Genomic DNA, 23959 nt, shown 5'->3' on the forward strand with positions numbered 1-23959 from the left:
GTTGCTGTGTAAATTATTCAAACAAATGCAGTGCTCTTTGAGAGAAGTTGAATCCCATATCACAAAGAAAGTAAAGTCGCTTTGGGCTGAAGATGTTCGCTTGACTGTACTGAGCGGTTCTTTTGTCGAATTGGATTTTTTTATCATGCTATGTACTATGAGAAAAAAATGACTTGGTCCATTTTGTGGTGATTAGTGGTTTACTTTGTAAAAAAAAGAGAAAAATAAATTCCCATGAGAAGTTCACTTCTTTTTCTAATGCACTTTGTTTCGTTTGTGGCTCTAGAAAGCATGCATAGAAGAAAACAAAAAAAATTAAGTGCAACTCACTTGTTTCATTGTTGTAATGATTTTCTATCTCCGAGCGGTACAATATGTTGCCAAGTGCAGAAACAAAATTGGAAGAAAACAAACGGGAAAAGGTTGATTTTTTTAATGCAGCTCACTCTGTTGTTTGTGTGCAATAGAAGGAAAATAGGAAAAGAACAATTGATGCAGTACACTCACCTCGTCCCTGCAGTGGATACTCGTTGATAAAAAAAGTTACAGAGACAATACAAGAAAAAGATTGTCGTTCACTTTTCATAGTATTGCGGTTTATAAACGCTCGACATGAAGTGTACTCCACCTCGTTTGGAAAATTTTACGTCCCACAAAAAACAATCATGCAGTGCACCGTCCCGTTCGATGCAGTGCGGTTTTCAATCCAAAGCGGTGCGTTTTTCTGTCATACGCAGTTCCCTTCGTCGATTTTGGGTCCGCGAAAAACAGAGTGTCCGCATTTTAGTAAAATCAAAACCGCTCTTAAACCATAAGGAACTAGCGGAAGTGTTCTACATGAAAAAGTTGCGACCCGTCGATATCTTTCCAATGTTGTATAATTTGAATCATTTCGACCAGCGGTTTGTGAAATTTAACAAAAAACGGCCGCTGCCTCTCATCGTCAGCCGCACGATTATCAAAATTAACTAAAAATCATAAGGAATCTCAAATATATTTCAACATATGAAAGTTGCACCTCATTCATAGCTTTCCAACGGCGTATCACATGCCTCGTTTCAACAAACGGTTCAAAAACTGGAGCGGAAACAGTACCGAAAATTTTTAAAAACTTGAAAAACAGAATTCCGCGATTTAGTAAATTTGAAACTGCTCTTAAACCGTAACGAATTAGAGAAAGATTTATATATGAAAAAGATGCGCCTCGACGATATCTATCCAACGGCGTATCATTTGCTTCATTCCGACAAGCGGTTTAGAAAAAAACGCGAAAAAACGCTCGCTGCCACTCGTCATCCGCCGCACCATTTTCAAAAAAGCTCTTAAACTGTGCGGAATCTCGAAAAGTGTTCAACATGTCGAAGTTGCGCCTAATCCATACCTTTTCAATGGTATATTACACGCCTCATTCTGATAAACGGTTAAAAATTAGAGCGAAAACAGTACCGAAAAAATAACGCGTGCAGGTTTTTCCGACGAGAAGTTCACTCGTGTGAGTACTGCAGCACACTTGGTTCGAAGAATGACGTGCACTTGCGTTCAGCATGCTGTGCGGAAGTGGTGTGCAGAATAGTTATTCTGCTAATATTAGCAGAATAGACCGTCTGTATATATATATAGGGCTGGATTATTTTGTTACTAGTAACAGAATAATATTCTGTTACCCCAGCCCTATATAGACGCGCGGTCACACAGTTTCACAAGTCCAGCCAAAAAGCCCGCACCAGTGTGGTTGAAAAAGAGAAAAAGAAAAACAACCCCACCCCCGCACGACCCACTAACCACACCCCTCTCACTGTAACCACCATCGCCGCTTCCTTCCCCCACGTCGGCAGCCTCTCTCCATCGCGCGCCGCCGTCCTCCTTCCCCGACGCCGGCCACCGCCCTCCACCACGCGCTGCCGTCCTTCTTCCCCGATGCCGGTCGCCGCCCTCCACCATGCACCGCCGTCCTCCTTCCCCGACGCCGGCCGCCGCCCTCCACCACACGTCGCCATCCTCCTTCCCCGGCGCCGACCGCCTCCCTCCACTACGTGTCGCTCCTTCTTCCCCGGTGCTGGACGCCTGCCTCCACCACGCGCCGCCCTCCTCCTTCCCGGGCGCCGGCCGCATGCCTCCACCACGCGCCACCCGCCTCCTTCCCCTTCGTCGGCCACCTACATCCATCGCGCAGATCCCGCCGCAGCCCCAAAACCTAAACGGCGCCGCCGCTGTCGTCCCGCACTGGATCGACCTGCCGCTATCGCTCTGCTTTCGTGTACACGCGGTTCAACGCCTCAGCCCAGGCCGTTCACTGCCTCGTCGGCCTGCGGCTCCTCCATGGATGCCTAGCTCCTCTACTAGAGCCACAGCGGCCCACAACAACCCAAGGTGGCGGAGTTCGTTGCATCCATCAGTCCAACCCCATGGCTTAAGGTGGCCGAGTTTTGTCGCGGCCGTTAGTTCAGACACCTGCGTCACTGCGTGCGTTGCTACCGCTGTCATTTGCATCACTGCGTGCTCCGTCACCGGCCTCATGCGCACCGTGACCTCCATCCCGGTGCGCCGGCCCTCTCTTTCCCACCGCGCCACTGCCCCCCTCTGCCTCACCGGGTCGCACCGCGTCCCCCCTCCTCCGCCTCACCACGCCGCCCCCAAGCGCGACGTCATCGACACAATTGCAGGGCCAACTTGCCGCTAACCACGCAATCTTCCTCAAGGAGCTCGTGTCCAACGAGACTGTAAGGAACAACTACTCGATTTTTGAACTTCTTACTCAGTCATGCTAGTACTAAGGGAAAATGGACTGAAATGTATTACAAATTATCTCTCCGAGACCCTGACAATTATTCAGTCCATGCCGCCACGCAGTCCAACTGCATCCGCCATCTCAGTGCGACCTCTTATACCTTTGCAACCATGTGTCCCGCCATCCATCGAGTAGTCCAACCTCAGGTGCGGCCTTGTCAGCACCATGTTGGGGGTCCTCTGTTTCTCTTGTTGCTGCTCCAAGCCGCAACACCTCATGCCATCTTCATCTCTACAGGGCCATATTCTGCGAAAACCCCCTGAAGCGAAATTGTTGCCGATAGCCATTGACCATGAAGCTTCTCTGCCCTGCTGCTACTACTACATGAGGTGATCGTAGTGCTTAGTTATTTTCATGTGATGCCGCTGCTTTAGCCAACTCTGAATGCATAGGTGCCGAGTGTGCTGCATTAGCCATTTTTATTATTAACACGTACATCTGGCTTGTCTTGAAGCTTCATGATGTGGAAAAACATTAGGGAAACTTCATGTTCTACATAGATTGAGTTCTGTTCAGCTGCACTTTGTGTCATTTAGGTTGTTCTCTAGCTAGTATCTAACAAAAACGAATCAGTCACTTGAGCATTTTAGAAGAAAAAACTAAAGCTGAAATACCCCTCATGTTTTGTCTGTGCTTATGTATGTAGATATGATTTGTATGACATAAAAGCTCTGCTAAGTTAAATAGATTCAGTCACATATATGTTTGTATGAAAGTACAAACATCGGTCAGGACTTCTTTTACAATGTTGTTTATGCTGAGTTCCACTACAAAATGTATACTTTTTCTCTGAAAAAAGTTACTAATATAAAGTTTCCCTTCCTGTCTATTATAATCAGTACTGATGGACATATGAGGTCGTGTGGCCACACTTTTTTTAAAGGCGTATCTCCATGCAATTGCACCTTTTTCCTTGGTCTTTTCATAGGTGACTGACCTGTTGTCTATGCTGCTCTTTCAGTAACTGAACTATTTTCATGTGGAACTATTGCAAACCAAACAGGCCCTAAGCTTGGTGCATATCACGAATAATGGCAGAACTAAGATATTGTGCACATTACAGTGTTGAGAAAGAGAAGTAGCTGGTTGAACACTCCAGCAAAGGTCAGGAATCCACTATGGAAGCTTAATCAGAGCTTGCCTTAGTATCTGAAATCTTGACTGTAGTAGTGGACCATGACATGAGTGTCCATGGTTGAAAAACCTTGACTGAACCATGACAGTGTCGTATCTGTGCTACTTTTAAGTTATGCATTGCTTAGTGTTTCAACCACAGTGGGCACTAGTGCTCCCTTTCTTAAGAATTATCATCAATTATAGGTTTTGTGCACCACAAAGTTTTGATTATATTGATACCTAATAATAGCATGTGCTCATTTTTGAATTAAAACAAAAAGAGACTCTCTAATAATAAATGGGCTCTCTAATAATAAGTTCTAAGGAAATAAATATAGAAGTTCATATTTCAAAAAATGAAGTATTTTGGAAGTAAAACAAACTATTTCAAAGTACATAAATTATATTTGGGTATCTTTGTGTACTTCAACATTACTATACATGAACTTGTTCTTTTTACGTGAACTTGTACATTTGTCCATCCGACAAACAGTTTGAGTTGCACTTTTTTGCTATATTTGATCTGTCATATTTCTCTAGTTCCATCTCGTACTTGAGTTCTTCTGACTGAGAGCTAGTAAGATCAAACATGAATTTACATCAGTTCAAAAAACAGATTGTTGGGAAATAAGATTAAGACCAGAAACCAGAAAAGATGCACAAAAAGAAAATTAAAACTATTGCATTGGGACCTATATAAGAAAACAATTTCCTGATCACTACGAATTTAAATAAAAACTTGGAAAAGTTCGAAAATAATCACATAGAAAGTCCGAACTCCAAAACCTGGCAAGTTCACGGTAAAAACAAAAATAGGCAGAAAAGGTACACCCCCATTGATTCATTCAAAATAGAAAAGTTGGGAAGCTCACGGGCATACCTCTAAAAAGAATTCAATATAGAATTTAAAATAAATAAAGAGTAGTTCTATGTTAAAAATACAATATGTGAGTTCAATATAGCAGTCCATTAGTTTAGTAGTTGGTACTACAATTTATTTTTCAGTGTACCTATAATGTCCAGTTTTTCTTTCAGTTCAATTCTTATGTAGGTACTTGGTGGTGGCATTGCTTCACTTCCCTTGTTATGCTCTCTTCGCCCAAGTTCCGAGAATCAAGAAAACAAATACTAGTGCTTTGCATGAAAATGTATGAGCAAAAAAAACCACAAAGGCCTTTGCGTAGAAACATCACCTCCACACACCCTCCATTCATGGGCAGTACATGCTTCTCCGGCCGCCGCGCCGCCTAGATCCAACGAGGCTGTGTCACACCGGTCCCGGATCCGCCCGCTTCCAATGAGGCTGCGTCACCTGCCGGCGCACCTCTGCCTCGTTGTGGGCAGTGGATGCTCCTCCGCAGGTCAATCTCCTGGTAGCGGGTAGTTTGACGCTCCTTATCGCGCTACGATCGGCGCTCCCTCGAGCTCCACAAGAACTTTTTCCGCCTATGTCTGCACCTCTAAAAAGGTACTAATTCGAACACTGAAGCTGGTTCTTCAAACGATTAAACTGAAATTATTACTTCAACTACTGTTATTAAGTTCACACACTCAAAGCAGGAATCATTGTTTCTTATTGGAGAAGGCCTGGTGTTTAGTTGGTGTCTGTGTGGTACCTACACCGGCATTTTCCATCAAGACCTCCAGAAAAAGAGAGATCATCTCAAGGTGAAAACACGAAATCCTTTTACTGCTCTCTTTATTGTCTCACTCATTCATATTATTATATGTACACAAATCCATGTTATCTTGAATTTGTTACATCAGTGCGGGAGCAAAAACAGATGCACAAGTTCATCTTTTGTGACACTCAGTTCGAATTCTGATTTTAGTTCAGTGCAATTCTTATTTTTTTTGTTCAGTTCATTTTCTTATTTTAGTATGGTGCCTTATTGAGTTTCTACTCTTCTGAATTTTGGTTACCACGCCCTAGTCTGGTGGTTCAGATATTCATTTTCGAGAAATACTAAAAATAAAAATTAAAAGCTCGTCCATCAAAAAGGTTCACATAGCATTATACTGTTTCACATGGTATTGTCCAGTAAGTACATTTTCTATAGTTGGTTTCTGTACTAAACTCATTATTAGTTTGGTTTGTATTATTTTGTCAGTTCATGAAAAAACACAAAATAGTTGGGTGCGTGCGCAAAAATATCATCAGTACACGTTTCAAAATTATGTAAGTTTAGATATATCACCTAAAAAGAGCACATACAACAGTCCAAGGTGACACATGATCACTGATGGATTCTACATCTTTTTATTAGTTTGAATTCTGCAAGTCTCAATTATATGGAAGCTTGCCGGCGATGCGTCCAGCATGCTTTCGGCAATAGCGGCACCACAAACAGCATTGGCAGCCAGCACACGCACACGCACAAATATCATCAGTTCATGTTTCGAAATTCTGTAAGCTTACATATATCACCTAAAATAAGTAATGTTTTGTAGCGAGTTTCTTCAGTGTCTATTCTAATTCAAGTGTCTTGTTCTTCCTAAAACACAAGGTGCTTGTGTTAATGCCTATGGGAGAATAGCATGTACAGGGACTGTGTACTAGTGTTGAAAACAGGATAAAGTCCTAAGATAATGATGTTCTCCCCTGCTTCTACCTCCATTCACCGCCTCAGAACACCGCGCACTACCGCCCTCCCTTATCCCCTGCAGCTCGCCGTGTGCAAGTTCTTCAGTCCAAGTTCTCCGTCGAGCTCGTCTCTTGTTTCATTTTCCTTAACACTCGGTAAGGAAAATGATCGTTCAACTTGAAATATGTTTTGTACTGATTGTTCAAGTTCTTTTGTATAGAAGGTTCAGAAAGTCTTGTTCTTGAAAATGCACTTACTTGGAGTATGCCAATATATATATATATATTTCTGAATTTTGCTCTTGAGTAACAGTTCAACATGTATTACGCCATCAATTCATAATGGAAAGGCAGCAAACAGTTCAATACTTGTGTGTTAAAAACGTAACAGTACAGTGAAACTTTCGTAGTGGTTCGATGGAATAAATCGCATCGGTTCTGACTTGGATCCGTTCTTGCCTATAATGCATTGAAAAATCATTTTTTTTGCCTTCGTTAAGGCTTGAGAAGCATGTATCTCATTTATAATATGCTTTGGCATTTGGTCGATGATTTTATTTTATCCTTCATCATTGATCTTGAGGAGGAGATTCATTTGTGCATTTCTATATTCGTTGTGTAAATCTGTTGATTTTTAATGTTTTAGGGATTTCGGGAGAGTGGAGACCTGGAAGAGCACTTTCAGGCGTTATTGGCCATGACAATAAATGACCAAGAAGAGAACTTTCACTAGTCCAGAAAGACAACAACAACAACAACAACAACGAGAAAAATGCAACGATGCATCATGCTGACATTGATGAAAAGCTATGATTTTGTGCTCCTGTTTGTTATTATGTCAATGAGAAACCAATACTTCTTTCCTTCAGGTTTCGTGTTTTAATCGGTGAGGGATAAACAATTTTTCCTATTCAAGTGGAAGCTCCCAGTATATGATGGATGTGGGAGTTATTCACTGTTCGGTGCTTCTCTTTATGTAATGTTTTATGTTTTCAAGTGCTCGATGAAAATTTATGTTCCTAGTAGTTCATGTATTATTGCCTGAGGAGTTCATGTGTTACTGGCTAGTAAGTAAACCTATTAATCACTCTCTCAAGTGTGATGAAAAAAATGGGCAGTTAATTGATGAAAAACTATCGAGTCCAAAACACGCCGAGACACGCGATATCCATCCCAGTTCGGGCGTAATAAGTACCTCAGTACGAGTTAAAAACGGTGGTCTGTTCGGAATAAAAGAAATGGCGGAAATTCAAATTGTAAAGTTCAAGCAAAAAAAACCCCATGAAAATCCTGCTTAGTAAGTACCTCAGTACAAGTCGTAAAATGAGAGAAGTTCAGAACAACGTTGTCAAAAAAATGTTGAGTTAAAAAAACACATTTTCTTTTTGAATAAAATATCATTCAGTTCAATGATACAAACCATACAAGTACATGGTCGACGATACAGTAAACCGTTGAAAACTTACGAGAAAAATATTACCCAAAAAACAGAGCAAAGTCTAGTTAATGAAAACACGCTTAGTACAAACCTATGCAAGCATCAGTACAAGTATCCTTTTTCGGAACCATTCAAAATTACTCTACAAAAAATAGCTCAGTACAAACATACACATATATCAGTATGACTATTCTGTTTTTCAGACGAGAAAAACAGTAGGATCCGTCATGCCGTATTCAAAATTACTCTTAAAAGGTTGCGAAGTAGAGAAAACATTTAACATGACTAAGTTTCGCATTTTCGATAGCTATCCAACGGTATATTATTTGCCATATTTCGACAAACTTTTTAAAAAAATCGTGTTGAAAATCAAATTTGACCGTATTTGAATTCGTTTTTAAACCGTAAGGAACTAGAAAAATATTTCTATACGAAAAAGTTGCGCATTTTCCATAGCTTTCGAACGCCGTATCATTTGCATCAATCCGACATACAGTTTGCAAAAAATCGCGAAAATACGTTTCGCCCAGAATTTCACCATTTTTCAAATTAGTTTTAAATCGTATAGAATTTGAAAAAACAATACATATATGGAAGATGCAGATTATCATCAGCTTTCCAACGCCATCTTATTTGCTTAATTTCGACAAACCATTTGAAAATTGAGTCTAAAATACGATTCACGTTTTCGGTTTTGAAAAAAACGGTTTTTTCAAAACTGCTCTTAAACCATAATGATTTTACAAAAACGTTCAATATACTTAAAATATGGTTGTCAAGAGTTTTCCAACGATATATTACACGCCCCGTTTCGATAAAAAAAATTACAAAAAGTTTTTGAACTAAACAAGACGATCTTTTAAACACAACTGAAAGCATGAGTTCAACTGCTTCAAAAATATCAGTACAACCACCTGAAACCGTCAGTTCAAAAAGAGTAACAGAATAATATTCTGTTACGCGTAACAGAATATCCCAGATGTATGTGTATATAAACACTATTCTGATCACGGGATGAGAATAATATTCTGATCACAACCTGACCTGCCTCGCTAGTAGTACGTTCAACTTCCCTGTGAACTAGGTTGAACTTCCGCCAACATTGCCCAAATGGGGCTTGCGATATACCGTTGAAAAGCTATGGACACAAATATCATGACCCAACTTAAATTTTTGGCAAAATGTAAGCAGTTTAAGAGCAGTTTTGAAAACCATTTTTTCTTCACACGAAAAACGTGAATAGTATTTTTGATCGCATTTCTAAACCGTTTATCAGAATGAGGCATATAATATGGCGTTGGAAAACTGCTGCAAAACCGCTACTTCCACATGTTGAAAGTTTTCTCTAATTCTCAATGGTTAAAGAGTAATTTGAAAAAACGTAAAATTTCACAAACCGAACATCCAAGTTTGTATTTTCGACGTCATTTATAAACGGCTAATTAAATTGAGGCATATGATATGGCCTTGGAAAGCTTATGAAAATGTGCTACTATTTCATTTTAAATGTTTTTTCTAATTCTGAACGGTTTAAGAGTAATTTAGAAAACGGTACAAGTCCTACTGAGTTCGTATTTTCGAGCTAAATTTTTAACCGTGCATCCGAATGCAGCAAATGATATGGCGTTGGAAAGCTGGAACAAATGCGAAACTTTTTGGTATGTATTATTTCTCCCAATTCTTTACGATTTCAAGTCAGTTTTGAAAATGCCAAAAAACGTATTTTTTCCGTATTTCGTACAAATTTATCGGAATGACGCAAATAGTATACCGTTGAGAAGCTACGGAAAATGCGAAACTTTTTCATGTTGATAGTTTTCTCTGATTCCGAACCGTTTTCAAGTAATTTCAAAAACGGCGAGATGATTCGTTCTGCCTTTATCGCGAAACAGATTCGTCAAAAATGCATCGCGTGAAGTACCTGAACTTCTCGGTATGAAACCTTGAACTTCACTCTGTTTTCACGTGCTTTTTTTGCCCGTAGCTCTCCATCCACGCACCATAACACTCACCGAAATTGAGCAAGTGATATAGCGATGGAAAGCTGCTGTAGACACGCAACTTTCCCGTGTTGATCATTTTTTCATACTCGCGAAGATTGTAAAAGTTTTTCATCTGAAATTCATTCAGTGTAGTAGTTGAACTTCCAGCTGTTTTCACGTTGAACTTCTGTGACGTATTTTCGTTTGCAATTTCCACATACATTCGTCAATGTCACACAAATGATATTTCTTTTGTACAAACCTCTCTCACAATAAATTTTTTAACTTTCTTCGACCGAGGACTTGAACTTACGCAAATGATTTCCTACTGTTTTGAAGTAAATTAAAAAATGATGAGATCATGATTTCTGCCTTCATCGCGAATGGAAATACACTGTGTAAAGTAGTTGAACTTCTCGTGCAGTTTTGTTCGAACTTCACACTGTTGTTAACGTGTTGTTTTTTGCACTGTGTGAAGTAGTAACTTCTCGGGCATGTCTGTTCGAACTTCACTCTGTTTTTGATGTGCTGATTTTTTACGTGCTATTTTTTGCACTGCGTGAAGTAGTTGATCTTCTGGGGCATGTCTGTGTGAACTTCACCCTGTTTCACTTTTTTGTATTTTTTTTCTTATATGAAATACACACCATGTAGTACGTGAACTTCCGGTTGTTATCACTTTGAACTTCTTTCTGGTTTGAGAGAATTATTTTAAAACACAAAAAATAACAAATTTTTTATGTATTTTGGACATCTAAATACACAGTGAACCTCTCCCAGAAGAATTTTTCAACTTTTCCTCGCCGAGCACTTGAACTTCTAGCAACCATTTTTTCCGTTTATGAGTTGTTTTTAAAAGTGCAAAAAATGGTGTTGTGTTTTTTATTTTTTGAACAGGTAAATCCTAGGTTTTAATAAACTCTAAACTTCTCTGTTATTTCAATTTGAACATCACCTTTTTATATTTTGAGTAAATAATTGTATTCAATTTTTATACGGAAAAAATTGACCATGGAAATACAAGGTGAACCTCTCTCGCGTGAATTTGTTAACTCCCGAGGAAAGAGCCCTAGAACACCTTTCAACAAACTTTTTAAACTATTATTTTTCTATACTTTTATTCTCACCTGAAATGCATCCCTTGCAGTACTTGAACTTCTCGTTGTTTTCACTATAAATTTCTGTCACATTTTGCGTATATGTCGAATTACATACAATTGAAGGTTGGACGTCATTTTTTGCCATTTTAAAACATGTAATTGGGGGTCGGACGTCCCGCGATATAAACTCTGAACCGTGCACGGAGGTGCACGTGAACTTCTTACAACAAATCTGAGTTTTTTATATACTTCGAACTTCTCTGTTATTTTAATTTCATCTTCTTAGTCATAATCTTAGAAAGGAAATATGTTTTTAAATAAGCATCAAACATTTTTTTTGTAAGTTGCACTTCATAGTTTTATTTTTTTCTTAGAGATGGTAACAATTTGAGTTTCCCGTATACATCGAACTACTCCTCTATTTTATTGAACTTCATAATTTTTATTCTTTACTAACAAGGAAAATCTGAGTTTCTTTATAAATATCGAACATCTCTATTTTTGTAATTTGGACTTCTTGTTTTATTTCTTTTAGTATCAAAATATCATGTTGTCTCCACGTTGAACTTTTGTGACGTATTTTCGTTTCTAATTTTCTCATCCATTCGTTAGTGTTACACAAATGATACTCCTTTTGTACAAACCCATTCACAATAAATTTTTTAACTTTCTCCGGCCGCGGAATTGAACTTATAACTACAAAACTTTTAGTATTTCCTTTTTTATTCTTTTTTAATACAAAATGCACGTGAACTTCTGGCAGTTATCAATCGAAATTCTCTCAGTTACGTGAAAATATCTGAGTTTTTTATAAATATTTATCTGAATTTCTTAATCCTTTTTTATGAATTTTGAAGCGCTCTATTTTTCAAAGTTGAACTTCTTTTTATTCTATTTTTAAACTTCTTGTTTCCACTTTTTAGTAACGAGGAAAATATGAGTTTTCTATAATTATCAAACTTCTCCATCTTTTTAATATGGACTTCCTGGTTTTATTTATGAATCTTTTTATGAATTTTTAAGCACTCTATTTTTAAAAGTTGACCTTCTTGTTATTTCTTTTTGAACTTCTTGTTTCCACTCTTTAATAACGAGGAAAATCTGAGTTTGCTATAATCATCGAAGTTCTCCATCTTTTTAATATGGACTTCCTGGTTTTATTTTCTTAATCTTTATAATTTGAATTTTTTATTTTCTTTTTGAAATCAAATTGCTCCCAAATAATAACTGAAGTTCTTTGTGGATTGAGAGAATTATTTTAAAATGCAAAAAAAAACATTTTTTTCGAACATGGAAATACAAGGTGAAAATATCTCGCAAGAATTTTTGAAGTTCCCCGGACAGAGCACGTGAACTTCTTGAAACAAACCTTTTAAGCTTTTAGTTTTCTATTCTTAGATTCTTATCTGAAACGCATTCCATGTAGTAGTTGATCTTCCCGTTGTTTTCACCTTGAACTTCTGTCACGTATTTTTGTTCAACCTCTCTCACAAGAATTTTTAAACTTTATTGGGCCGAGCACTTGAACTTCTAACAACAAAACCTTTAGCCTTTGCTTTTTCATTAAAAAAAGTTTATACAAAATGCACACCGTGTAGTACATGAACTTCTGGCAGTTATCAACCTGATCTTCTCTCGGTTATGTGAAAATATATGAGTTTTCTATGAATATTAATTTGAATTTCTTAATCCTTTTTATGAAACCTGAAGTGCTCTATTTTTTAAAAGTTGAACTTCTGGTTATTTTATTTTTAAACTTCTTGTTTCCATTTTGTAATAACGAGGGAAATCTGAGTTTTCTATAATCATTGAATTTCTCCATCTTTTTAATGTGGACTTCTTGGTTTTTTTTCTTAATTTTTTATATGAAATTTTGAAGCGCTCTATTTTTAAAAGTTGAACTTCTTGTTATTTAATTTTTGAACTTCTTATTTCCATGTGTGGTAGTGGACCTTCTTGTTTCCATGTCGCTCTATTTTTGAAATTTGACCTTCTTGGTTTATTCTTTAGTAAGGGGCAACATCCTAAATTTGTGATAACATCTAACTTTGAGTTTTTCATATACATCAAACTACTCCATTTATTTAATTTGAACTTCTCTATTTTATTTTTTAGTGTCCACAAAAATATATTTAAGTAAACATCAAAAACTTTTTAAAATTGAACTTCATAGTTTTAGTTTTCTTTGAAACGAAAGAATTTGAGTTTTTTATATAGATCGAACTACTCTGTTATTTTTAATTTGTACTTCTTGATTATATTCTTTTGGTAGTGAGGAAAATCTGAGCATTCTATAAAAATCAAACTTCTCTATTTCTTAAATTAGGACTTGTAGGTTTTATTTCTTTTTTAGTGACAGAAAAAAAATCCTACTTTTGTGATAAATATTGAACCGCTCTATTACTATATTTGAACTTCTAGGTTTTTAGAAACGGGGTAAATCCTCTTTTTTAGGAACTTTTGAATTGCTCATATTTTTAATTTGAACTTCTTATTTTTTATAATTTTTTTTGCAATTCCCACGTGAATTGCTCAAGTTTGTGCCATGGAGTTGTCACATTATCCCAAGTGATCACCCATGTTTTTTACTTTTTCTCTGTACATCCCATATGTCGGGTGTCAACTTTAAAGTTTTTTTCCATGAATAACGCGGGTTTGTTTAGGAATTCCATGTGTTTTTTGCAAAATGTTTTTTTTATTTTCTGATAGTTCCCGCTGGACTCTCACTTACTTATATGTCATGAATGTTCTCTAGATTTTTTTAATTTTTTTTTTTAGTTTCTAAACTCTAAGATTACTGGGGTTTTTTTTGTTGAGCTTCATGGATTTTAATTTTTTGAACTAGCATGGGGTTGTCATATGAACTAATATTTTTTTCTAACCTCTCACAGAGTCTCTTTTATGAACTTCTAGTTTTGTCGAATGCCTAAATTCAATATTCAATCTTCTCAAAATTTATTAGTGTATAATTCCGAATTCATGGTTTATAATTAACAACATTTTTGTACACATGAACTTCGACTAAGAACAATATTCAGCATTCATCAACGGTGGGTACTGCCATATTTTTCTTCTACCAAATTCTTTGTGTACGTGAACTAGACTCCTACAACCTTTTTCAGTTCCCAACGTAGATAAATACGAAATGCTGGGTTTATCTTTTGAACTTTTCCTTTTCTCTCAAAATTACCTAGTTTTCATCTTTGAATATCATGAGAGCTCCATCGTTTGCAGACACACTCAGAAAAGAACTACAACCATGCACTGACGCTCCCGTTCATATGTATTTTTTGTTTCCTTCCTGGAAAATACAAATTGAACCACACATGTTGTTTCCTTTTCCTTCCTGTAATATACACATTGAAGATTGAACTACATGCAAAACCACTCTACGGACAGTATGTGTGGTTAGTGAAAACACCAAACAACAAGAAAAAATCTCTTCGAGCCGACCCCTGAACTGAAAACCGCACATACTGTCTTGCAATGTCTCGCTTGGGGGTCGGCTGGTGCAGGAGCTACCAGCACTGGTGGGGCAGCCAGGGCAGCGTTGGGAGTTCAGAGACGATGGCGTTGGGGCTCGGCGACAGCGAATGTGTGCATAGCAGCGTTGGCGAGCAGGTGTGCAACACGGCCTGGCGAGCCATCTAGAGCTCGGCGACGGCGCATGGGATCCACTGTTGGCAGACTAGGGCAGGTCACCTCTCAGCCTCGGGCAGGTCGCCGAGTGTGTTGTGGGAGACCCATGACCTTAACCTGGACGGACTTCTCCCGCGCAAGGCGTTTGTTGGGGAATGTAGTAATTTCAAAAAAATTCCTACGCACACGCAAGATCATGGTGATGGCATAGCAACGAGAGGGGAGAGTATTGTCTACGTACCCTCGTAGACCGTAAGCGGAAGCGTTATGACAACGCGGTTGATGTAGTCATACGTCTTCACGATCCGACCGATCCAAGTACCGAACGTACAGCACCTCCGAGTTCAGCACACGTTCAGCTCGATGACGATCCCCGGGCTCCGATCCAGCAAAGCGTCGGGGTTGAGTTCCGTTAGCACGACGGCGTGGTGACGATGATGATGTTCTACCAGCGCAGGGCTTCGCCTAAACTCCGCGACGATATGACCGAGGTGGAATATGGTGGAGGGGGGCACCGCACACGGCTAAGGAACGATCTGTAGATCAACTTGTGTGTCTCTAGGGTGCCCCCTGCCCCCGTATATAAAGGAGCAAGGGGGGAGGCCGGCCGGCCCTAGGGGGCGCGCCAAGGAGGGGGAGTCCTCCTCCTAGTGGGAGTAGGACTCCCCTTTCCTAGTCCCACTAGGAAGGAGGAAGGGGGAAGGAAAGAGAGGGAGAGGGAGAGGGAAAAGGGGGGCCGCGCCCCCTCCCCTAGTCCAATTCGGACTCCTCATGGGGGGGCGCCATCTCCTGGGCTGCTGCCCTCTCTCACCCCTCAGGCCCACTAAGGCCCAATACTTCTCCTGGGGGTTCCGGTAACCCCTCCGGCACTCCGGTTTTCTCCGAAATCACCCGGAACACTTCCAGTGTCCGAATATAGTCGTACAATATATCAATCTTTATGTCTCAACCATTTCGAGACTCCTCGTCATGTCCGTGATCACATCCGGGACTCCGAACAAACTTCAGTACATCAAAACTTATAAACTCGTAATAAAATTGTCATCGTAACGTTAAGCGTGCGGACCGTATGGGTTCGAGAACTATGTAGACATGACCTAGAACTATTCTCGGTCAATAACCAATAGCGGGACCCAGATGCCCATATTGGCTCCTACATATTCTACGAAGATCTTTATCGGTCAAACCGCATAACAACATACGTTGTTCCCTTTGTCATCGGTATGTTACTTGCCCGAGATTCGATCGTCGGTATCCAATACCTAGTTCAATCTCGTTACCGGCAAGTCTCTTTACTCGTTACATAATGCATCATTCCGTAACTAACTCATTAGCTACATTGCTTGCAAGGCTTATAGTGATGTGCATTACCGAGAGGGCCCAGAGATACCTCTCCGACAATCGGAGTGACAAAACCTAATCTCGAAATATGCCAACCCAACATGTACCTCTGGGGACACCTGTAGTACTCCTTTATACTCACCCAGTTACGTTGTGACGTTTGGTAGTACCCAAAGTGTTCCTCCGGTAAACGGGAGTTGCATAATCTCATAGTTACAGGAACATGTATAAGTCATGAAGAAAGCAATAGCAATATACTAAACGATCAAGTGCTAGGCTAACGGAATGGGTCATGTCAATCACATCATTCTCCTAATGATGTGATTCCATTAATCAAATGACAACACATGTCTATGGTTAGGAAACATAACCATCTTAGATTAATAAGCTAGTCAAGTAGAGGCATACTAGTGATGTTTGTGTTTGTCTATGTATTCACACATGTATTATGTTTCCGGTTAATACAATTCTAGCATGAATAATAAACATTTATCATGATATGAGGAAATAAATAATAACTTTATTATTGCCTCTAGGGCATATTTCCTTCAGTCTCCCACTTGCACTAGAGTCAATAATCTAGATTACACTGTAATGATTCTAACACCCATGGAGCTTTGGTGCTGATCATGTTTTGCTCGTGGAAGAGGCTTAGTCAACGGGTCTGCAACATTCAGATCCGTATGTATCTTGCAAATCTCTATGTCTCCCACCTGGACTAGATCCCGGATGGAATTGAAGCGTCTCTTGATGTGTTTGGTCCTTTTGTGAAATCTGGATTCCTTTGCCAAGGCAATTGCACCAGTGTTGTCACAAAAGATTTTCATTGGACCCGATGCACTAGGTATGACACCTAGATCGGAAATGAACTCCTTCATCCAGACTCCTTCATTTGCTGCTTCCGAAGTAGCTATGTACTCCGCTTCACATGTAGATCCCGCCATGACGCTTTGTTTAGAACTGCACCAACTTACAGCTCCACCGTTTAATAAAAATACGTATCCGGTTTGCGATTTAGAATCGTCCGGATCTGTGTCAAAGCTTGCATCGACGTAACCATTTACGACTAGCTCTTTGTCACCTCCATATACGAGAAACATATCCTTAGTCCTTTTCAGGTATTTCAGGATGTTCTTGACCGCTGTCTAGTGATCCACTCCTGGATTACTTTGGTACCTTCCTGCCAAGCTTATTGCTAAGCATACGTCAGGTCTGGTACACAGCATTGCATACATGATAGAGCCTATGGCTGAAGCATAGGGAACATCTTTCATTTTCTCTCTATCTTCTGCTGTGGTCGGGCATTGAGTCTGACTCAACTTCACACCTTGTAGCACGGGCAAGAACCCTTTCTTTGCCTGATCCATTTTGAACTTTTCAAAAATTTATCAAGGTATGTGCTTTGTCAAAGTCCTATTAAGCGTCTTGATCTATCTCTATAAATCTTGATGCCCAATATGTAAGCAGCTTCACCGAGGTCTTTCATTGAAAAACTTTTATTCAAGTATCCCTTTATGCTATGCAGAAATTCTATATCATTTCCAATTAATAATATGTCATCTACATATAATATCAGAAATGCTACAGAGCTCCCACTCACTTTCTTGTAAATACAGGCTTCTCCAAAAGTCTGTATAAAACCATATGCTTTGATCACACTATCAAAGCATTTATTCCAACTCCGAGATGTTTGCACCAGTCCATAGATGGATCGCTGGAGCTTGCACACTTTGTTAGCACCTTTTGGATCAACAAAACCTTCTGGCTGCATCATATACAACTCTTCTTCCAGAAATCCATTCAAGAATGCAGTTTTGACATCCATTTGCCAAATTTCATAATCATAAAATGCAGCAATAGCTAACATGATTCGGACAGACTTAAGCATCGCTACGGGTGAGAAAGTCTCATCGTAGTCAACCCCTTGAACTTTTCGAAAACCTTTCGCAACAAGTCGAGCTTTATAGACAGTTACATTACCATCAACGTCAGTCTTCTTCTTAAAGATCCATTTATTCTCAATGGCTTGTCGATCATCGGGCAAGTCAACCAAAGTCCATACTTTGTTCTCATACATGGATCCCATCTCAGATTTCATGGCCTCTAGCCATTTTGCGGAACCTGGGCTCATCATCGCTTCCTCATAGTTCGTAGGTTCATCATGGTCAAGTAACATGACTTCCAGAATAGGATTACCGTACCACTCTGGTGCGGATCTTACTCTGGTAGACCTACGAGGTTCAGTAGAAACTTGATCTGAAGTTTCATGATCAATATCATTAGCTTCCTCACTAATTGGTGTAGTTGTCACAGGAACCGGTTCTTGTGATGAACTACTTTCCAATAAGGGAGCAGGTACAGTTACCTCATCAAGTTCTACTTTCCTCCCACTCACTTCTTTCGAGAGAAACTCCTTCTCTAGAAAGGATCCGATTTTAGCAATGAAAATCTTGCCCTCAGATCTGTGATAGAAGGTGTACCCAATAGTCTCTTTTGGGTATCCTATGAAGACACATTTCTCCGATTTAGGTTCGAGCTTATCTGGTTGAAGTTTCTTCACATAAGCATCGCAGCCCCAAACTTTAAGAAACGACAACTTTGGTTTCTTGCCAAACCACAGTTCATAAGGCGTCGTCTCAACGGATTTTGATGGTGCCCTATTCAACGTGAATGCGGCCGTCTCTAAAGCATAACCCCAGAACGATAGCGGTAAATCAGTAAGAGACATCATAGATCGCACCATATCTAGTAAAGTACGATTATGACGTTCGGACACACCGTTTCGTTGTGGTGTTCCAGGTGGCGTGAGTTGTGAAACTATTCTGCATTGTTTCAAATGTAAACCAAACTCGTAACTCAAATATTCTCCTCCACGATCAGATTGCAGAAACTTTATTTTCTTGTTACGATGATTTTCCACTTCACTCTGAAATTCTTTGAACTTTTCAAATGTTTCAGACTTGTGTTTCAATAAGTAGATATACCCATATCTGCTCAAATCATCTGTGAAGGTGAGAAAATAACGATACCCGCCGCGAGCCTCAACATTCATTGGACCACAAACATCAGTATGTATGATTTCCAACAAATCAGTTGCTCGCTCCATAGTTCCGGAGAACGGCGTTTTAGTCATCTTGCCCATGAGGCACGGTTCGCAAGTACCAAGTGATTCATAATCAAGTGATTCCAAAAGCCCATCAGTATGGAGTTTCTTCATGCGCTATACACCGATATGACCTAAACGGCAGTGCCACAAATAAGTTGCACTATCATTATCAACTCTGCATCTTTTGGTTTCAACACTATGAATATGTGTATCACTACTATCGAGATTCAATAAAAATAGACCACTCTTCAAGGGTGCATGACCATAAAATATATTACTCATATAAATAGAACAACCATTATTCTCTGATTTAAATGAATAACCGTCTCGCATCAAACAAGATCCAGATATAATGTTCATGCTCAACGCTAGCACCAATAACAATTATTTAGGTCTAAAACTAATCTCGATGGTAGATGTAGAGGTAGCGTGCCGACCACGATCACATCGACTTTGGAACCATTTCCCACGCGCATCGTCACCTCGTCCTTAGCCAATCTTCGCTTAGTCCGTAGTCCCTATTTCAAGTTGCAAATATTAGCAACAGAACCAGTATCAAATACCCAAGTACTACTGCGAGCATTAGTAAGGTACACATCAATAACATGTATATCACATATACCTTTGTTCACTTTGCCATCCTTCTTATCCGCCAAATACTTGGGGCAGTTCCGCTTCCAGTGTCCAGTCTGCTTGCAGTAGAAGCACTCAGTCTCAGTCTTAGGTCCAGACTTGGGTTTCTTCTCTTGAGCAGTAACTTGTTTGCTGTTCTTCTTGAAGTTCCCCTTCTTCTTCCCTTTGCCCTTTTTCTTGAAACTGGTGGTCTTGTTAACCATCAACACTTGATGCTCCTTCTTGATTTCTACCTCCGCGGCTTTTAGCATTGCAAAGAGCTCGGGAATAGTTTTGTCCATCCCTTGCATATTATAGTTCATCACGAAGCTCTTGTAGCTTGGTGGCAGTAATTGAAGAATTCTGTCAATGACACTATCATCAGGAAGATTAACTCCCAGTTGAATCAAGTGATTATTATACCCAGACATTTTGAGTATGTGTTCACTGACAGAACTATTCTCCTCCATCTTGCAGCTATAGAACTTATTGGAGACTTCATATCTCTCAATCCGGGCATTTGCTTGAAATATTAACTTCAACTCCTGGAACATCTCATATGCTCCATGACGTTCAAAACATCGTTGAAGACCCGGTTCTAAGCCGTAAAGCATGGCACACTGAACTATCGAGTAGTCATCAGCTTTGCTCTACCAGACGTTCTTAACGTCGTCAGTTGCATCAGCAGCAGGCCTGGCACCCAGCGGTGCTTCCAGGACGTAATTCTTCTGTGCAGCAATGAGGATAATCCTCAGGTTACGGACCCAGTCCGTGTAATTGCTACCATCATCTTTCAACTTTGCTTTCTCAAGGAACGCATTAAAATTCAACGGAACAACAACACGAGCCATCTATCTACAACAAACATAGACAAGTAACATACTATCAGGTACTAAGTTCATGATAAATTTAAGTTCAATTAATCATATTACTTAAGAACTCTCACTTAGACAGACATCTCTCTAGTCATCTAAGTGATTACGTGATCCAAATCAACTAAACCATGTCCGATCATCACGTGAGATGGAGTAGTTTCAATGGTGAACATCACTATGTTGATCATATCTACTATATGATTCACGTTCGACCTTTCGGTCTCCGTGTTCCGAGGCCATATCTGTATATGCTAGGCTCGTCAAGTTTAACCTGAGTATTCCGCGTGTGCAACTGTTTTGCACCCGTTGTATTTGAACGTAGAGCTTATCACACCCGATCATCACGTGGTGTCTCAGCACGAAGAACTTTCGCAACGGTGCATACTCAGGGAGAACACTTCTTGATAATTAGTGAGAGATCATCTTAAAATGCTACCGTCAATCAAAGCAAGATAAGATGCATAAAGGATAAACATCACATGCAATCAATATAAGTGATATGATATGGCCATCATCATCTTGTGCTTGTGATCTCCATCTCCGAAGCACCATCGTGATCACTATCGCCACCGGCGCGACACCTTGATCTCCATCGTAGCATCATTGTCGTTACGCCATCTATTGCTTCTACGACTATCACTACCGCTTAGTGATAAAGTAAAGCAATTACAGGGCGTTTGCATTTCATACAATAAAGCGACAACCATATGGCTCCTGCCAGTTACCGATAACTTCGGTTACAAAACATGATCATCTCATACAATAAAATATAGCATCACGTCTTGACCATATCACATCACAACATGCCCTGCAAAAACAAGTTAGACGTCCTCTACTTTGTTGTTGCAAATTTTACGTGGCTGCTACGGGCTTAGCAAGAACCGTTCTTACCTACGCATCAAAACCACAACGATAGTTCGTCAAGTTAGTGTTGTTTTAACCTTCGCAAGGACTGGGCGTAGCCACACTCGGTTCAACTAAAGTTGGAGAAACAGACACCCACTAGTCACCTGTGTGCAAAGCACGGCGGTAAAACCAGTCTCGCGTAAGCGTACGCGTAATGTCGGTCCGGGCCGCTTCATCCAACAATACCGTTGAACCAAAGTATGACATGCTGGTAAGCAGTATGACTTGTATCGCCCACAACTCACTTGTGTTCTACTCGTGCATATGACATCTACGCATAAAACCAGGCTCGGATGCCACTGTTGGGGAACGTAGTAATTTCAAAAAAAATTCTACGCACACGCAAGATCATGGTGATGGCATAGCAACGAGAGGGGAGAGTATTGTCTACGTACCCTCGTAGACCGTAAGCGGAAGCGTTATGACAACGCGGTTGATGTAGTCGTACGTCTTCACGATCCGACCGATCCAAGTACCGAACGTACGGCACCTCCGAGTTCAGCACACGTTCAGCTCGATGACGATCCCCGGGCTCCAATCCAGCAAAGCGTCGGGGATGAGTTCCGTCAGCACGACGGCGTGGTGACGATGATGATGTTCTACCGGCGCAGGGCTTCGCCTAAACTCCGCGACGATATGACCGAGGTGGAATATGATGGAGGGGGGCACCGCACACGGCTAAGGAACGATCCGTAGATCAACTTGTGTGTCTCTAGGGTGCCCCCCTGCCCCCGTATATAAAGGAGCAAGGGGGGGAGGCCGGCCGGCCCTAGGGGGCGCGCCAAGGAGGGGGGAGTCCTCCTCCTAGTGGGAGTAGGACTCCCCTTTCCTAGTCCCACTAGGAAGGAGGAAGAGGGAAGGAAAGAGAGGGAGAGGAAGAGGGAAAAGGGGGGGGGGGCGCCCCCTCCTCTAGTCCAATTCGGACTCCTCATGGGGGGGGGCCACCTCCTGGGCTGCTGCCCTCTTTCTCCCCTCAGGCCCACTAAGGCCCAATACTTCCCCGGGGGGTTCCGGTAACCCCTCCGGCACTTCGGTTTTGTCTGAAATCACCCGGAACACTTCTGGTCTCCGAATATAGTCGTCCAATATATCAATCTTTATGTCTCCACCATTTCGAGACTCCTCGTCATGTCCGTGATCACATCCGGGACTCCGAACAAACTTCGGTACATCAAAACTTATAAACTCATAATAAAACCGTCATCGTAACGTTAAGCGTGCGGACCCTACGGGTTCGAGAACTATGTAGACATGACCTAGAACTATTCTCGGTCAATAACCAATAGCGGGACCTGGATGCCCATATTGGCTCCTACATATTCTACGAAGATCTTTATCGGTCAAACCGCATAACAACATACGTTGTTCCCTTTGTCATCGGTATGTTACTTGCCCGAGATTCGATCGTCGGTATCCAATACCTAGTTCAATCTCATTACCGGCAAGTCTCTTTACTCGTTACGTAATGCATCATTCCGTAACTAACTCATTAGCTACATTGCTTGCAAGGCTTATAGTGATGTGCATTACCGAGAGGGCCCAGAGATACCTCTCCGACAATCGGAGTGACAAAACCTAATCTCGAAATACGCTAACCCAACATGTACCTTTGGAGACACCTGTAGTACTCCTTTATAATCACCCAGTTACGTTGTGATGTTTGGTAGCACCCAAAGTGTTCCTTCGGTAAACGGGAGTTGCATAATCTCATAGTTACAGGAACATGTATAAGTCATGAAGAAAGCAATAGCAATATACTAAACGATCAAGTGCTAGGCTAACGGAATGGGTCATGTCAATCACATCGTTCTCCTAATGATGTGATCCCATTAATCAAATGACAACACATGTCTATGGTTAGGAAACATAACCATCTTTGATTAATAAGCTAGTCAAGTAGAGGCATACTAGTGACGTTTGTGTTTGTCTATGTATTCACACATGTATTATGTTTCCGGTTAATACAATTCTAGCATGAATAATAAACATTTATCATGATATGAGGAAATAAATAATAACTTTATTATTGCCTCTAGGGCATATTTCCTTCAGCGTTGGACTGCTTACTCGAGATGGATGGTTGGGCCGCCGGCAGAGGCATGGCCAGAGGCAAAACAGCGAGGAGGAATGGGTGAGGCGGACCCGGGAGGCCGCGCCCACAGCGGTTGGTGGCCTTCCTCGTCTACGGCAAGCACCTAGATGACCCTGATCCAGATCCTTGTTGGGAAGCTCCAGGGGAGGAGGGGTGCGGCATGGGGATGGTGGAGCAGCGCCCGTCGGCGGTGGTCGGGAGGCCTCGCGGAGCGGCTGTGCACCATGGGGTAGGGCGGCAGCGCGCTGGGAGGAACGGAGGCGGTGCGCCCGGGGCGGGGCGGCTGCTCGCTAGGAGTTGCGCGCCGTGGGGCGGGGCGGCGGCTCGCAGGGAGTTGCGTGTTGTGGGGCGTGGCAGCGGCTCGCTGGGAGTTGCGCGTC

Source organism: Triticum dicoccoides, chromosome 2B (assembly GCF_002162155.2).
Source record: "Triticum dicoccoides isolate Atlit2015 ecotype Zavitan chromosome 2B, WEW_v2.0, whole genome shotgun sequence".
Lineage (NCBI taxonomy): Eukaryota > Viridiplantae > Streptophyta > Magnoliopsida > Poales > Poaceae > Triticum > Triticum dicoccoides.